Source organism: Aethalodelphis obliquidens, unplaced genomic scaffold, assembly GCF_003676395.1.
Source record: "Aethalodelphis obliquidens isolate GAN/ISIS:26980383/991018 unplaced genomic scaffold, ASM367639v1 scaffold6, whole genome shotgun sequence".
NCBI classification, from domain to species: domain Eukaryota; kingdom Metazoa; phylum Chordata; class Mammalia; order Artiodactyla; family Delphinidae; genus Aethalodelphis; species Aethalodelphis obliquidens.
This window is the reverse complement of record NW_020837950.1, coordinates 1,705,928-1,720,325: the sequence shown is the minus strand read 5'-3', so window position 1 is coordinate 1,720,325 and position 14,398 is coordinate 1,705,928. Positions and strand designations below refer to the sequence as shown.

Below are 14,398 nucleotides of genomic sequence, written 5' to 3'. Positions count from 1 at the left end.
GACTTTGCAGTTACTTTTATAGATGTTTAATCAGGTGTGCAGGTGAAAAGATGAAAAGTGAAGGGCAGATGTTTCTAAATATTTCTTCAGAAAACAAATTCAGCAATATTCAATCTAGTCTCTTGTCTTCCCCAGAGACACTGGCATCAACATCTTCTTGTTCAATAGCAGAGCCTGAGACACTGATTCCTTGAAGGTGAAGCCTGGAGCTACAGCTTAACACCCGTGAAATTGTTTTTCATGCCTATTAGTGTCCTCACCCTCCACTCTGGATAAACAGGCTCAGAAGTGGTTTATATGCCAGGTTGTTTTCCTTCTGAAAGATGATCCTTAAAGTAACTTCAGAAAACAGAAGGGCAACTCTAGAGATTAAAAAAAAAAAAGGAAGCCATGAGTATGTTTAAAAGCCTAAGATGCTGTTCACAGAAGTTGTAAGTTACTAACTTTAAAGTAATTTAGAACAAGAGGACTTCTAAGAAAAGATGCCTTATGAGGGTAGTATCTTGGGACATTTTCCTGAAGGTAGTTGAGAGGACAAAGTACTCCACAGCCTGACATGGGCCCTTCAGGTTATAAATCACTGAGCATTTTACTCTTGAAAGGGACAAAGAGTTAGCAAACAATGGTATGGAGGAGAAAGGTTGTGGTAATGGCTCATTTTCCTGAAAAATCAACAAGACTGGCCAAGAGAGAATGGTCCTTCCACATTGCTTTGGAAATCCTCGAATACGGAAGTTCACCTTGAAGATATCTTTGTAATCCAAGGTCAGGGACTGTGGGCCAGCTTTCCCAAATGTACACAGTGCCCTTGGTCCCAGGCTAACAATGACAAAGGGAAGGAGCTACACAGAGAAGCTGGACGGAAGATTATAAGACATGCTAAAACTCATCTCAGGAAGTTTGGAAGACTACTTTTCCCATTGAGGCCATAACCAAGCTATAATCACAAATATTTTGATGGACAGAGCCCTGCCTTTTATCAGGTACAGATAACCCTGCTTTTCAAGAGTTCACTTTACTCCACCTAGCTCTTAACGAAAGACCCACATTAGTACCTGTTTTATCTAACCAAAAGAAATCCGAAGAGGTTTCGCTATTACAAAACAAGACAAAAAGTGAAAATAGAGTTCAGCGTTGGTTTTGTAGCAGCCGTTATAGAGGCGGGGTGCACCTGAGCAGAGAGAGTGACACCACCCAGCTCCTTCCCCAGGAACTACACTCAGCATCTAAGCATCAAGCCCCCATAGCTTTGAACTGTGTCTGTGAGCATCTGTGCTTCATCTCCATTTATTTTGTGCGTCTGTTAGCACGACATATCCCAAGGTAATTGCTTCTTCACTTTTTGCCATTTCAGCTTAGGAAAGGATTCATAGGAACCTCTGCTTTCAGATAGTAGGGGGAAATTTGAAAATTCCAATAAAATGGCTATACCACTTACAAAGGATTAGAGGAATCCACATGGTTCCCCAGGCCAAGGACTACCGATGGGCTATGAAGTTCAGTCAATGACCACAGTGGGTAAATAAAATAGGAATTTGAGATCACAAACCTCGAGGAGATGAATGAGACAGATGAGGCCTTCATGGGCAGGCAGAGAAGCAGAAGCAGCAGCGGTCCCCATTCATGGGGCTCAGACAAACAAAATTGTGTCAGACAAGATTGAACTACAATGACTGAAGTTTCCAAGGGTCACAGAAAAAGGTGGTACGCGGTACCACCTTTTTGCGGTACGCGGGCCTCTCACTGTTGTGGCCTCTCCCGTTGAGGAGCACAGGCTCCGGACGCGCAGGCTCAGCGTCCATGGCTCACGGGACCAGCCGCTCCGCGGCATGTGGGATCTTCCCGGACCGGGGCACGAACCCGTGTCCCCTGCATCGGCAGGCGGACTCCCAACCACTGCGCCACCAGGGAAGCCCGGGAGAATGGTTTTTGTTGAAGAATGGCTTTCTGGAACTTCATCATAGTGAAAGAGGACCCTATCTAGTTAGTCAGAGACACACCTTTGCAAGCTTAAAACCAACAGTCAGTAAAATGAGGGTCAGAAATGAGGGTCAGGTTCTTGGACCTCAATGAAAGGTACTGGTACAAAGGTGCTCTTTACTGAAAGAAAAGTCTTTGGCTGAGATGCTGACATTAAAGCATAAAAGTACTACTCAGCAATTAAAAGAAAGATAGGGAAAACTAGCTGTGTCAAATGTCTTTATGTTACCTTATTTAATCTCAACAATATTTGAGGTTATAAGAAAGGAAAGAGAGGCTCAGTGAAGCGAAGCAGTTTTACCAATGTTACCTAGCCAGTAAGTTTCTACCCCAAGTTTAAATCTAGAATTGAAAGTTTTTAGAGTCCCTGCTGTTTCCACAACACGCTGCCTCCATATGAGGCAATGGGCTCTGTGTGGATGAAAGAGGAAAAAGACCAAGATGACGCTTTTAAGAGGAAAGTCCGAGGCCTTTCTGTTACTGAATAATAAAGTAACCCCTGAAGGATGAATGGGTAAACCATTCTGCATGTCGGGGCTAATAACATCATGTTAATATGTCAGCTTTTGTTGGCTCCAAAGTCCCCATCAGCTGAACATCGGGATACTACTTTCTCTCCACTCAAGATTCTCTCCCCTTTAGAATCTCCGGGAATCCCCAGGGTGTCGTGGGCACAGCAGACTAAAGCTATCCTTCAGTAACACTGCTGCCCTTCCTCAGGTCTCTGCTGCCTATTCACAACCCTCAGGACTCTACCTGAGGTACTGACATCTCTCAGCCACCTCCCTAAAGGTGACGGTTACCTGAGCTGCTTCTCTCCTCTCTACTCCAGTTACCTTCTCTGAGTTCTGAGCCTATATATCCAAATGCCTTTCAGACACCTCAGCAGAATGTTCCCAAGATATCCCAAACACAACACATGCAAAAAAGAAATTATCTTCTTCTCCAAAAATCTTCTTTTACTCTTGTGGGCTGAATTTTGATGAATAAATGACACCAGCACTCACAGTGACTCAAGTCAGAAACCTGGCATCACTGCACCTCTGTCTTTTTCAACCAGACACCAAGTCCATCAGTTCTACCTTCCTAACAACAGTCCATATTTCCTCTCTATTCCCTGAAGGGTGAGAGGGTAAACCAAATGCTCTTGGGCTACATCCTCTTTACTTCCTTCCATGTTTCCTACCAGGATCGCCTTTCCTAAATGCAGATTGTATCAAGTTACCACAGTCCCTACGGTGCAAAGTCCTAAGTTTGGCACTTAAGTCCCTTCATGATTTGGCCCCTACTCATCCTTCCACCAAAATTGGCTAATACACACGTCCTCAACCTATGACTCCAAAACAGCATGGAAATACAATATATACCAGGGCTCAGGATGTAGACCATGAATAGTCAAGTTCCATTTTCCAAGAATAAGGAAGTTAGATTATGCATACTTGATATGTCAAAGAAGAAACAAAGGATGGCTTGCTATTTGAAATAAGGAACACTGTGGGAGATGGAGACTACTGAACTTCTGCCACTCTCTTAATCATATCTGTTCTGCTGTGTTCCAGCCTCCAACTAATGAGTCATCAAAGAAAACGGCTTTGAAATGAAAATAACTTTATTGAGAATATATAGACGGAATATAGTCTGTGTAAGAAGAATGAATGAATGTAAGAAGCATGACTGGAAGTCAAAAACTGATGGTTTGAGAAAGAACCAATGGAGACTCAGGAAAAGATGAAAATAATTAACACTGAAAGATAAAAACAGCCTACTGCAGAATCTGGGAGAAATTTCTACTAACTGTAAGGCGAATGGAAGTGTACTGAGAAAACAAAATGGTAGTCTGCTTGTGCTTTCCCTCATGAAACAGAGCGGCCCTAGCAACCTGAGAGATGGTAGCAAGATACATAGATTCCCTTCTCTTGCTCAGAGACACAGAGTCTGTCTAAACAGAACTTCATACATGGGTGGCTGTCTTTTGAGATGGAGAGAGAACTCTTTCTTACTTCACTCCACACCCAAGTTTCTAGCCCTACTTGTAGACTATTAACTTCCTTAAGACAACATGATGTGTGTGTGTGTGTGTGTGTGTGTGTGTGTGTGTGTGTGTGTGTAGTAAATGCATCCATATGAGGCTGGTTCATCATAAGCAGAGTAATAAATAGAGTGATAAAGATGTAAGTGGAAACTAAAATGGTCCATGCTAAGAATTATGGTTCTTTTAAGAAGAGGACAAAAGGGAAACATTTTTACAGCACTTAATATACTAGGCATTAATCCAAGTGCTTTCTATGTTTTAATCAGTGTTTAGAACAACCCTGTATTAGTCAGCATAGTATAAACTATGCTGTGGTAAAAATGAAATAAATAACTCCAAAATCTTCGTAGTTAGCATAACACAAGTTTATTTCTTACTCCTGCAAAGCTGGATTTGAGTAGGCAGAGACTCTCCTCCACCTGGTAACTCAAGGATTCAGGCTCCCTCTGTCTCGTGATACCACCCAAGGGCACCCTGGTAGAGAGAGAGAGAGAGAGGATGCAAAAGGCAAACCAGCTCCTACCTGCCCCAGCCTGGCAATGACACATGACATTTCTACTTCCAGCCCATTGGCTGGAACTAGTCACATGGCCCCAATCACAGCAAAGATGCCTGGGAAACGTCAAGGAGCTCATGGATATCTTAGTGAGCACTAACTGTCTCTCTCACAACCCTTGTGAGGAAGGTAATAGCATAATCCCGATGATTTTCACAGATGCTGAGAAACTGGCACAAAGAAAAAATAATTTACCCAAATCCACATTGTTAGTAAGTGACAGACCTGAGATTTTAACCAGACTATCTGATTCCAGCATCTGTGCTTTTAAAAATTATATTATGCAGCTGATCCTTGAACAACATGGGTTTGAACTGCACGGAGCCACTTATATGCAGATTTTTTTCTGTCAATATGCTACAGTACTACACGATCTGTGGTTACGGAGGGCCGACTGTAAAGTTATACGTGGATTTTCAACTGCACGGGGGGGGCACCCCAACACCTGCACTGTTCAAGGGGCAACTGTATTGCCTCTCAAAAGTAATAGAAATACCAATGATATTATTAATGATTTGTATCAGAGAAACGAACTGTGGATGGAGATAGAAAATCCTCTCTCGGAACCCCAGAGCCAGGTTACATGAATACCAGCTGGATCCTGAGGATTGGGAATTAAATGTGCAATCACTTTTCTGTAGACCTGAGAAAGACTCCGCCAGAAGGCAAGTGATCAGCAAGGACAATTGCGGGAAATCCCTGCATCCCGCTTAGTGACCAACACCCGGTCTAGATACATCTCTCTGACTGAGGATAAGTAGCATGAAAAAAATCAATTCAAGACATACAGGAAAGCATTGAAAATCTAAGATAAAGGGACTAGGAGATTGACAATACAGGAGTCTCTTCTCTAGAGCAGGGTGGCAAACCTTTTTGTAAAGATCCAGATGGTAAATCTTTTAGGAGTTACAGATTATACTGTTTCTGTCACAATTACCCAACTCTACAGAAGGACACAAAAGCAGCCACAGGCAATACATAAATGAAAGGGTATGGCTGTGTCCTGATAAAATTCTATTTACCAAAACAGACGACGGACCAGATTTGGCCCATGGACTTAGTTTGCCCACCTAACACTTGCTCTCAAAATAAGGAAATTAACAAATATAAGGGATCATTACACATTTGAAAAATATTCAGTTTAGTAGGAATCCAAAAATTAAAAATCTAAACGGTGATGGATATCATCATACCCAGCATGCATGTTAAGTGAAATAAGTCAGACAGAGGAAGACAGGTATAGCTTGATATCGCTTACACATGGAATTTAAAAAGTCAAACAGGTTAGAATGGAGACTACCAGTGGTGGGGGGGGAAATGGGGACATACTGGTCAAAGGAGACAAACTTCCAGTTACAGGATGAATACGTTCTGGGGATGTAATCACAGCATGACTACAGTTAACAGCACTATATGGTATACTTGAAAGTGCCTAAGAAAGTAGAGCTTAAATATTTTCACCACGAAAAAGGTCATTATGTGAGATGATAGATGTGTTAACTAATCTTATTGTGGTAATCATTTCAATATATATGTGCATCAAATCATCACATTGTACACCTTAAACTTATACAACGTTATATATCAATTACACCCCAATTAAGCTGGAAAAATATATACATGCATATATATGAGCCAATCTTATAAATATGTATTTAAAACTGCAGAAGATAAAGACAGGGTGCAAACCATAAAATGTTAATAGTGAGTTAAGATGTAAGAATATAGGAGGATGCATCTTTGTTTTTTGTATTATTTGGGTTTTTCTACATAAACATTTCATATTCAGAAAAAAATTTTATAAAATACAAGAGGAAACTCATGGGCTTTTGAGTCAGACCTGCCTTGAATTCTCTGCTACACACTAGCTGGTGATCTTGGACAAATTGCTTTACACCTTTGCCTCCCAATGTTCTCATTTGAAAAAAAAATGGACATCATCATATTTCCTTCACATGATTTCTTCAAGGATTAAATGAGTGTGTGTGTGTGTATGTATACACACACATATAGTATACATATTAAATGAGTGTATATATATATCCCTACCTCTGACCTCCAGGAGAGTTAGCTGTGGTTTCTAGAACCCTACGCTGAAACCTGCATGGCACTCACTGCTCTACAGTGGCATTTTTTGTGTGCCTGTCTGTCTCATCCACTAGACTGTAGTACACAAACTGAGGACAGAGATGGTCATGGTCATGGTTTCCTAGGCTCCCAGCAAAGCATCCGGCACACTGTTGTAGCTGGGCTCTTCTTACAGTCACTTTGGTATGTCTTCTTCACTACCACACCGAACACAGCTCCCCTTGGTGCCGTAAGACCCAGTTCTTAGCACACAGGACAAAGTGATCTCATGAATCCTGAGTGAGAAGCAACAAGGAGCTACAGGCAGCACAGACCTGTACGTAATGGGAATGATGGACCGGAGCTGTGGCAACAGAGAGGACCAGGGATGTATAACAATTGCATAATTTCAATCTACCTCACTTTCTGCCTGTCCTCCCCTCTGTTTCACATTTCTTGCAATATTGTAAAATGTTTGCCAAAGACTGGGCAGAGACGAGTGTACAAAATCTGTCTACCAATCTCCAATCTGACTGCTCGTTCTTGCTCTTCATACAATCTTGAATGTAAATCTGTAGTCTCCCTCTTCTTGGCAGTAAGTCGGCAACCCATTCTTGGTAGAACTGTGAACACGATGCCCTTATTAGTAAGGAAATCAGAACAACTACTACGTGCTGAGTGCTTACTCTAAGTCATGTCCTATGCTAAATGTCTTACATACATTATTTCTCGTAGTCCTCACAACAAATCTTTGAGATGAACATTATTGTCCCAATTTTGCAGATGAAGAAACTAATGGAGTAACTTGCCCAAGGTCCCCCTTTTAAAAAGTGTTATAGTCAGGATTTGAAACATGTCCTTCTGTCCTGTCCAAACTGTACTGCCAAGAATTATGGATATAGGGGACTCACTATAGATCACTCAACAAAAGCTTAGTTAGGAAAGACCCCAATAACGAATTAAATGTCCAAGTATGATGGTAAGTGACTCATCTAAAAGACCAAGGGTCAGTTTGAACTACTGATAAGTATGCAGCCTTTAAGAGACTTTGGTTATAGGGGTAGCAATCACAGACCTCAAAAGCATGTTGGAAGATGACCCCAATTAACACGGCTGTGCATACTCAGTTTAGCTGTAATATCAAGTAACCACTACAACATCCTCAAAGCTCCAGGTTCAGTTTTCCAGAGTCACTGATAACAGTTTTGTTTTCAGAACAAACAGGTAGAGTGGGATAAAGATTCCCAGTGGATAGTTAGTCTCTAGCGGTGTCTATGACCCACAGTTTAAGCCCTAGAAATAAACACAGGACACAGAAAGGTCTGTCCATCATGTTGGTTCAGACAAAGGTAAACCCAAGTAGGTGTAACCAACAAAGTGAAGAGAGTTGCTGAGTAGAGGAAAATTCCTCACCATTAAAATAAGGCAGCAAGACAAATCGACTTTTCTAGGGATTAACTCTGACGTCTGTGCTTGGATTCGAATCTTTGGTGGAAGAAAAGCTTATAGCTTAATTTTGCAAGACCCAGCATGGAACCTTTGTTGGCCAGTAGGGAGATGGGGTCTGAGAAAATTGGATGAGAGCTCCTGATATAACGACCTGTGTAATCGAGAGGAAAGTGCAGTTATAAGCAATTGTACCAGACAAGTCTTTCCCCGTGTGATGTTTCAATTTTAGAAAAGACCACAAGATGGATAACTAACCGAGCCATCACTGATCTGTCCCAACCAGCAAGTAAGCTGATCCTGTACTGCAACAGTTTTTGCTCTTGGTAACTGGAGAGAATAAACCCTTCTTCAAGACAATCATTTTGAGTTCTAATGTCCCTCTTTTTAGAAAAAAGAACAGTCAGCTCCTGAAAGAAGAAAGACTGCTCCTTCACTTGTTACTGATGTGCCTACCTCTACTTCACTACTCATTTTAGTCAGCAACCAACTTCCCTTTTTCCACCCCCAAACTATACATGAGCTGGTTTCAGGGGTGATGCCCTTCCCAATGTTCTCATAACTCCTAGCATTTACTTACTGCACTATAATTGCTTCTGTGTCTTCCCATATGAGAATGTAAGCTCTTTGTCTTATTCATTTTTGTAGGTCAGTGTCTAGCACAGTGTCATACACATGGTAAGTTATCAAGAAAGGTTTCTTGAATGGATTCACAAATGGTTGGATGAGTAAGGAAATGGTTAACCCGGAGGTCCTCTGAAGGCCTGCTTTAGGAGGATGTGCTTGGCTGATCTTTCAGAACATCTTGGCTCCTTCTGTAGCCTTCAGATGAATTACTTAACATCACTGAGGTTCAGTGTTCTTACTTATAAAATGAAAGCAATGTCACTCATTTCATTAGGTTGTTGTGAAGCTCAAAGTAAGTACATCATGCTGGGTACCTATCCAGGAACCAGACACTGTCCCTTCTCACTTTATGTTCAGTTTGTCTTCTACTGGAAGAAGTTAACCAGTGTTTCACTGGGGCAGCAGCCATGCTATAATGGGGGTAAAATGATAACTTGGTCCTAATAGCTCAAGTGTTTGAGTCTGAGGGGTTCAGAGGACTTTTAACTGGCGGTGGGTGAGGGGGAGTGATGAGGACTATATCTGTTCCTCAATTCAGCTTATCTTGTAAATTAGAGTATTTAAGAATAGTGCCCAAACTTCCACTTCTCACAATATTACAGAATAAATACCATGAGGAACTTCCTCGGCTTACAACACCTAAAAACATGTAGATAAAAGATGTTAAAATGCTTACCTGAGCTGTCAGGAAAATGATGGAAATCATCAGAGGCTAAAAATACAAGAAAGCTCAAATCTTCAGAGGTAACCACCCTGAAGCAATGGGGCCCTGTGGTCATTAACTTATCACTGGTGGCGTAGACCCTTTATTTTAATGGGCCTCAAGCAGGGTTGCGGATACAACGCCTAGGACTTAAACCAGATTAAGACATAAAAAGATCCCTAAATAGTTCAGGACACAAGATCCCTAAATAGTTCAGGACACAGAAGCTGACATTTTTAATGCAAAGGTAAACCAAAAGAAGAAAATCTATCCCACAAAGGAAAATAGTAAAGAAACTTTCTTATCTCAACATTGACTCTGGGTAGAGTCTATCTTGAAAGTTGCTATTTACAAGTGATCCTCATGAGGGTTTAGAGCCAAAATCTAGAATTCACACTACCTAAGCGGTCCCTAAATACTCAACTTTGGAATTTAATTTAAAGTGATTCAAGATTCATAATGACTTCCTGGATAAATATTCCTTAAATCAAGGCTTCAAATAGTTCCCTCAGGTAATTATAAACTCACTGAAATATAAAAATTATAAAACACAAGAGGAAACAAGTCATTTGAGGGAGAATAAGCAGAAATAACAAATAGTAAGATTATAGCCACAAAAATGGATGATATTGGAATTATCAATTAAGAAATATAAAATAAGTAGTTTCGATACTCAATAAAAGAAAGAGATTATTTGAAGTATAACAAGGTACTAGATACTTTGAAATATGGTCAGGTGGATTTTAAAAAAAAACCAAATAGAACTTTCAGATGAAAAAAAAAAACGACATAATAAATGAAACTAGAAACTAAGTGTATAGGTACAGCATTAGATACAATGGAAGAGAATATTAATGAACTGGAAGACAAAACTGAAGCATTACTCAATATTCAGCAGAGGGAAAAAGATACTGAAAAAATAAAACAGAAGTTAAAAGACATTGAGAAGAGATGGTAGCAGTGGAGGTCCAAGCCATGCTGTTGCCCATGGTATGGCAGTGGCTCTGGGGTTTCACTGAGAAGCTCTGCGGTTTCACTGAAAGGCTCCTGATCAGAGGGGCCACTGGGTTGTCATTATAATTTGGAGACAACAGATTGAGAAATGCACAAGCCACTATACAAGTTGCTCTGAATGTTCTTGAAACATGAGTAACATGTTTGGAAAATGAACTCAGAGGGGCCTCTGAAAACTCTGGATTGTCAATATGTCAGTGAGTCTCTGGATTGATGTTGGAATTTGACATGAAATTAAGAATAATGGAACAGCTCATTCTCTGGAACATATGAACTTCAATGTTACCAAAAAGAGATTCAAATTAGATCTGGAACTTGAAAATGAAAACATGGGTGCTCATTTCAACACCTATACCTCCAGAAAGCAGATCATGTATTATGCCAAAGAATTCTCTAAAGATTTGCCAAGAGCTGTATGTGTTCTTGCTGATATAACACAAAACAGTACATTGGCAGAAGCAGAGACTGAGCACAAGTATAGAATAATCCTTAGAGAGATACATGAAATCAAAGCTAATTTACAAGAAGTTGTCTTTTTATTATCTTAATGTCATAGTTTATCAAATACTGCACTTGGTTTGACAATGTGGGGACCAACTGAAAATATCAAATCTATAAGTCATAAAGACTTAGTGGACTATATAACCACACATTATAAGAGGCCAAGAATAGTCCTTGCTATGGCTGGAGGAATCTCCTATAGTGAACAGCTTAAGTTAACAAAGTTTCCTTTTGATGACTTTTTTTTTTTTTCCCACACACAAAGGAAAAAGAACAACTCTGGCTCCCTGCAAATTCACAGAAAGTGAGATTTGTTTGAGGAATGACAAGATTTCTTTGACACACCTTGCAAGAGCTGTTGCAGCTGTTGGTTGGGAACATCCTGATACAATCTCTCTCATAGTTGCAAACACACTGACTGGCAACTAGGATTGCCATTTCAGAGGAGGAATGAATTTAACTAGTAAGCCAGCCTGTCTCATCTGATGTGGCAACCTCTGCCATAGCTTCCAGTCTTTCAACACTTGCTACACAGATACAGGATTGTGGGGACTCTATATGAGTTGTAAACCAGACATGGCTTCAGGCATGCTACATGTTGTTCAAAAAGAATACGTGTGACTCTGTATAAGTGTCACTGAAAGTAAAGTAGCACAAAAATTCTTCTAGAAACAAAACATGTTTTTGCAACTCTGAGGTTCAACTCCATGGTGAAGATATTGGTAGGCAAAAGTTATAATAGAAGAATTCCCATCCCTGACTTGGAAGCAGGAATTGATGCTCTAGATGCTGAGACAGTTCAAAAAGTGTGCGCCAAATATGTTTATGATAAGGGTCTAGCTATCGCTGCTGTTGGTTCCACTGAGCAAGATTTTAACTGGACTTGCAGTAACATATGCTGTTTTTGTGATTAAAATGCTCTTAGTCAAAATATTTAGAAATACTTATTAATAAAACTAATAGTGATCTGCAAGTTTTAAGCTATAAATTCTTTTTAAGAAATGAACAGGGCTTCCCTGGTGGCGCAGTGGTTGAGAATCCGCCTGCCAGTGCAGGGGACATGGGTTCGAGCCTTGGTCCGGGAGGATCCCACATGCTGCAGAGCAACTAAGCCCATGCGCCACAACTACTGAGCCTGCACTCTAGAGCCCACGAGCCACAACTACTGAAGTCCATGTGCCACAACTACTGAAGCCCACACGCCTAGAGTCTGTGCTCCACAACAAGAGGAGCCACCACAATGAGAAGCCTGTGCCCGGCAACAAAGAGTAGCCCCTGCTCACTGCAACTAGAGAAAGCCCACATGCAGCAGTGAAGACCCAATGCAGCCAAAAATTAAATAAATGAATAAATAAATTAATTAAAAAATCTTAACTTTATAAAAAAAAAGAAATGAACAAGTATTTGGAATTAAATATATTTGGAAAAGAAGACATAGGGACTATAGTTAAGATATCTAACATATACCTAATCAGAGTACAAGAAAGAGATAATAGAAAAACTGCAGAATAAGGCAATATTCAAAGAGGTGTTGACTAAGAATTTTCATGAATTTACAGAAACAGAAATCTTCAGATTTAGGAAACCCAGTGAATCCCTAGCAGAATAAATAAAAAGAAATACAAGGCTAGATAGATATATTGCAATGATACAGCAGAATACCAAAAGAAGGAGAGGAAGAAAGAAGGGGGGAGGGAGAGAAGGAAGGAGAAAAGGAAGGAAAGAGAATAAAAGAAAAAGAAAGACAATCTTAAAGACAACCAGAGAAAAACACAGATTACTGACAAAGGAACAAATTAGGTTGACATCTGATTTCCCAGTAGGCACTATGAAAATCAGAATATAATGGATTTTTTTTTTTTTTTACTTTTTAAAAACTTTTAATTTTATATTGGAGTATAGCCAATTAACAATGTTGTGATAGTTTCAGGTGCACAGCAAAGTGACTCAGCCATACATATACATGTATCCATTCTCCGCCAGATTCCCTTCCCATCCAGGCTGCCACATAACATTGAACAGAGTTCCCTGTGCTATTCAGTAGGTCCTCGTTGGTTATCCATTTTAAATATAGCAGTGTGTACATGTTGATCCCATACTCCCTAACTATCTCTTCCCCTCATCCTTCCCCCACCACCCATAAGTTCGTTCTCTAAGTCTGTGAGTCTGTTTCTGTTTTGTAAATAAGTTCATTTGTATCATTTCTTTTTAGATTCCACATGTAAGGGATATCATGTGATATTTCTCTTTCTCTGTATGACTTACTTCACTCAGTATGACAATCTCTAGGTCCATCCATGTTGCTGCAAATGGCATTATTTCATTCTTTTTAATGGCTGAGTAATATTCCATTGTATATATGTACCACATCTTCCTTATCCATTCCTCTGTCAATGGACATTTAGGTTGCTTCCATGTCTTGGCTGTTGTAAACAGTGCTGCAATGAACATTGGGGTATATGTATCCTTTTGGACCATGTTTTTCTCCAGATATATGCCCAGGAGTGGGATTGCATCATATGGTAGTTCTATTTTTAGTTTTTTAAGGAACCTCCATACTGAAAGATCAGAAAGAGAAATTCAAGAAACAATCCCATTTACCATTACATCAAAAAGAATAAAATACCTAGGAATAAACCTACCTAATGAGACAAAAGACCTGTACTCCGAAAACTATAAGACACTGATGAAAGAAATCAAAGAAGCCGCAAACAGGTGGAAAGATATATCACGTTTGTGGATTGAAAAAATCAGTATTGTCAAAATGACTATACTACACAAGGCAGTCTACAGATTCAATGCAATCCCTATTAAATTACCAACGGCATTTTCACAGAACTAGAACAAAAAATCTTAAAATTTGTATGGAGACACAAAAGACCCCAAATAGCCAAAGCAATCTTGAGAAAGAAAAATGGAGCTGGAGGAATCAGGCTCCCTGACTTCAGACTATAAGACAAAACTATAGTCATCAAAAAAATTATGGTACTGGCACAAAAATAGAAATATAGATCAGTGGAACAGTATAGAAAGCCCAGATATAAACCCATGCACCTATGGTCAATCTATGACAAAGGAGGCAAGACTACACAATGGTGGAAAGACAGTCTCTTCAATAAATGATGTTGGGAAAACTGACCAGCTACATGTAAAAAAATGTAATGGAATTTTTTTTTAAAGCAGAGAGGAAATAATCACCAACCTAGAGTGATATTATCATATGACACAGCAATTCCACTCCTGGGAATATATCTGAAAAAAACAAAAACAATAATTCAAAAAGATACATGCACCCCAATGTTCATAGCAGCATTATTGACACTTGCCAAGATATGGAAGCAACTTAAGTGTCCATCGACAGATGAATGGATGAAGTTCACACACACATACACACTACAGAATACTACTCAGCTATAAAAAAGAAAAAATTTGCCATTTGCAGCAACATGGAGGGCACACATGTACCAATAGC

At 39.9% G+C, this 14,398-nt stretch overlaps 1 pseudogene; it reads left to right on the top strand.

Annotated features, from left to right (window-relative positions):
* Window positions 1-10,437: 10,437 nt before the first annotated feature.
* Window positions 10,438-11,840, top strand: LOC113619226 (mitochondrial-processing peptidase subunit beta pseudogene; annotated as a pseudogene).
* Window positions 11,841-14,398: the final 2,558 nt, after the last annotated feature.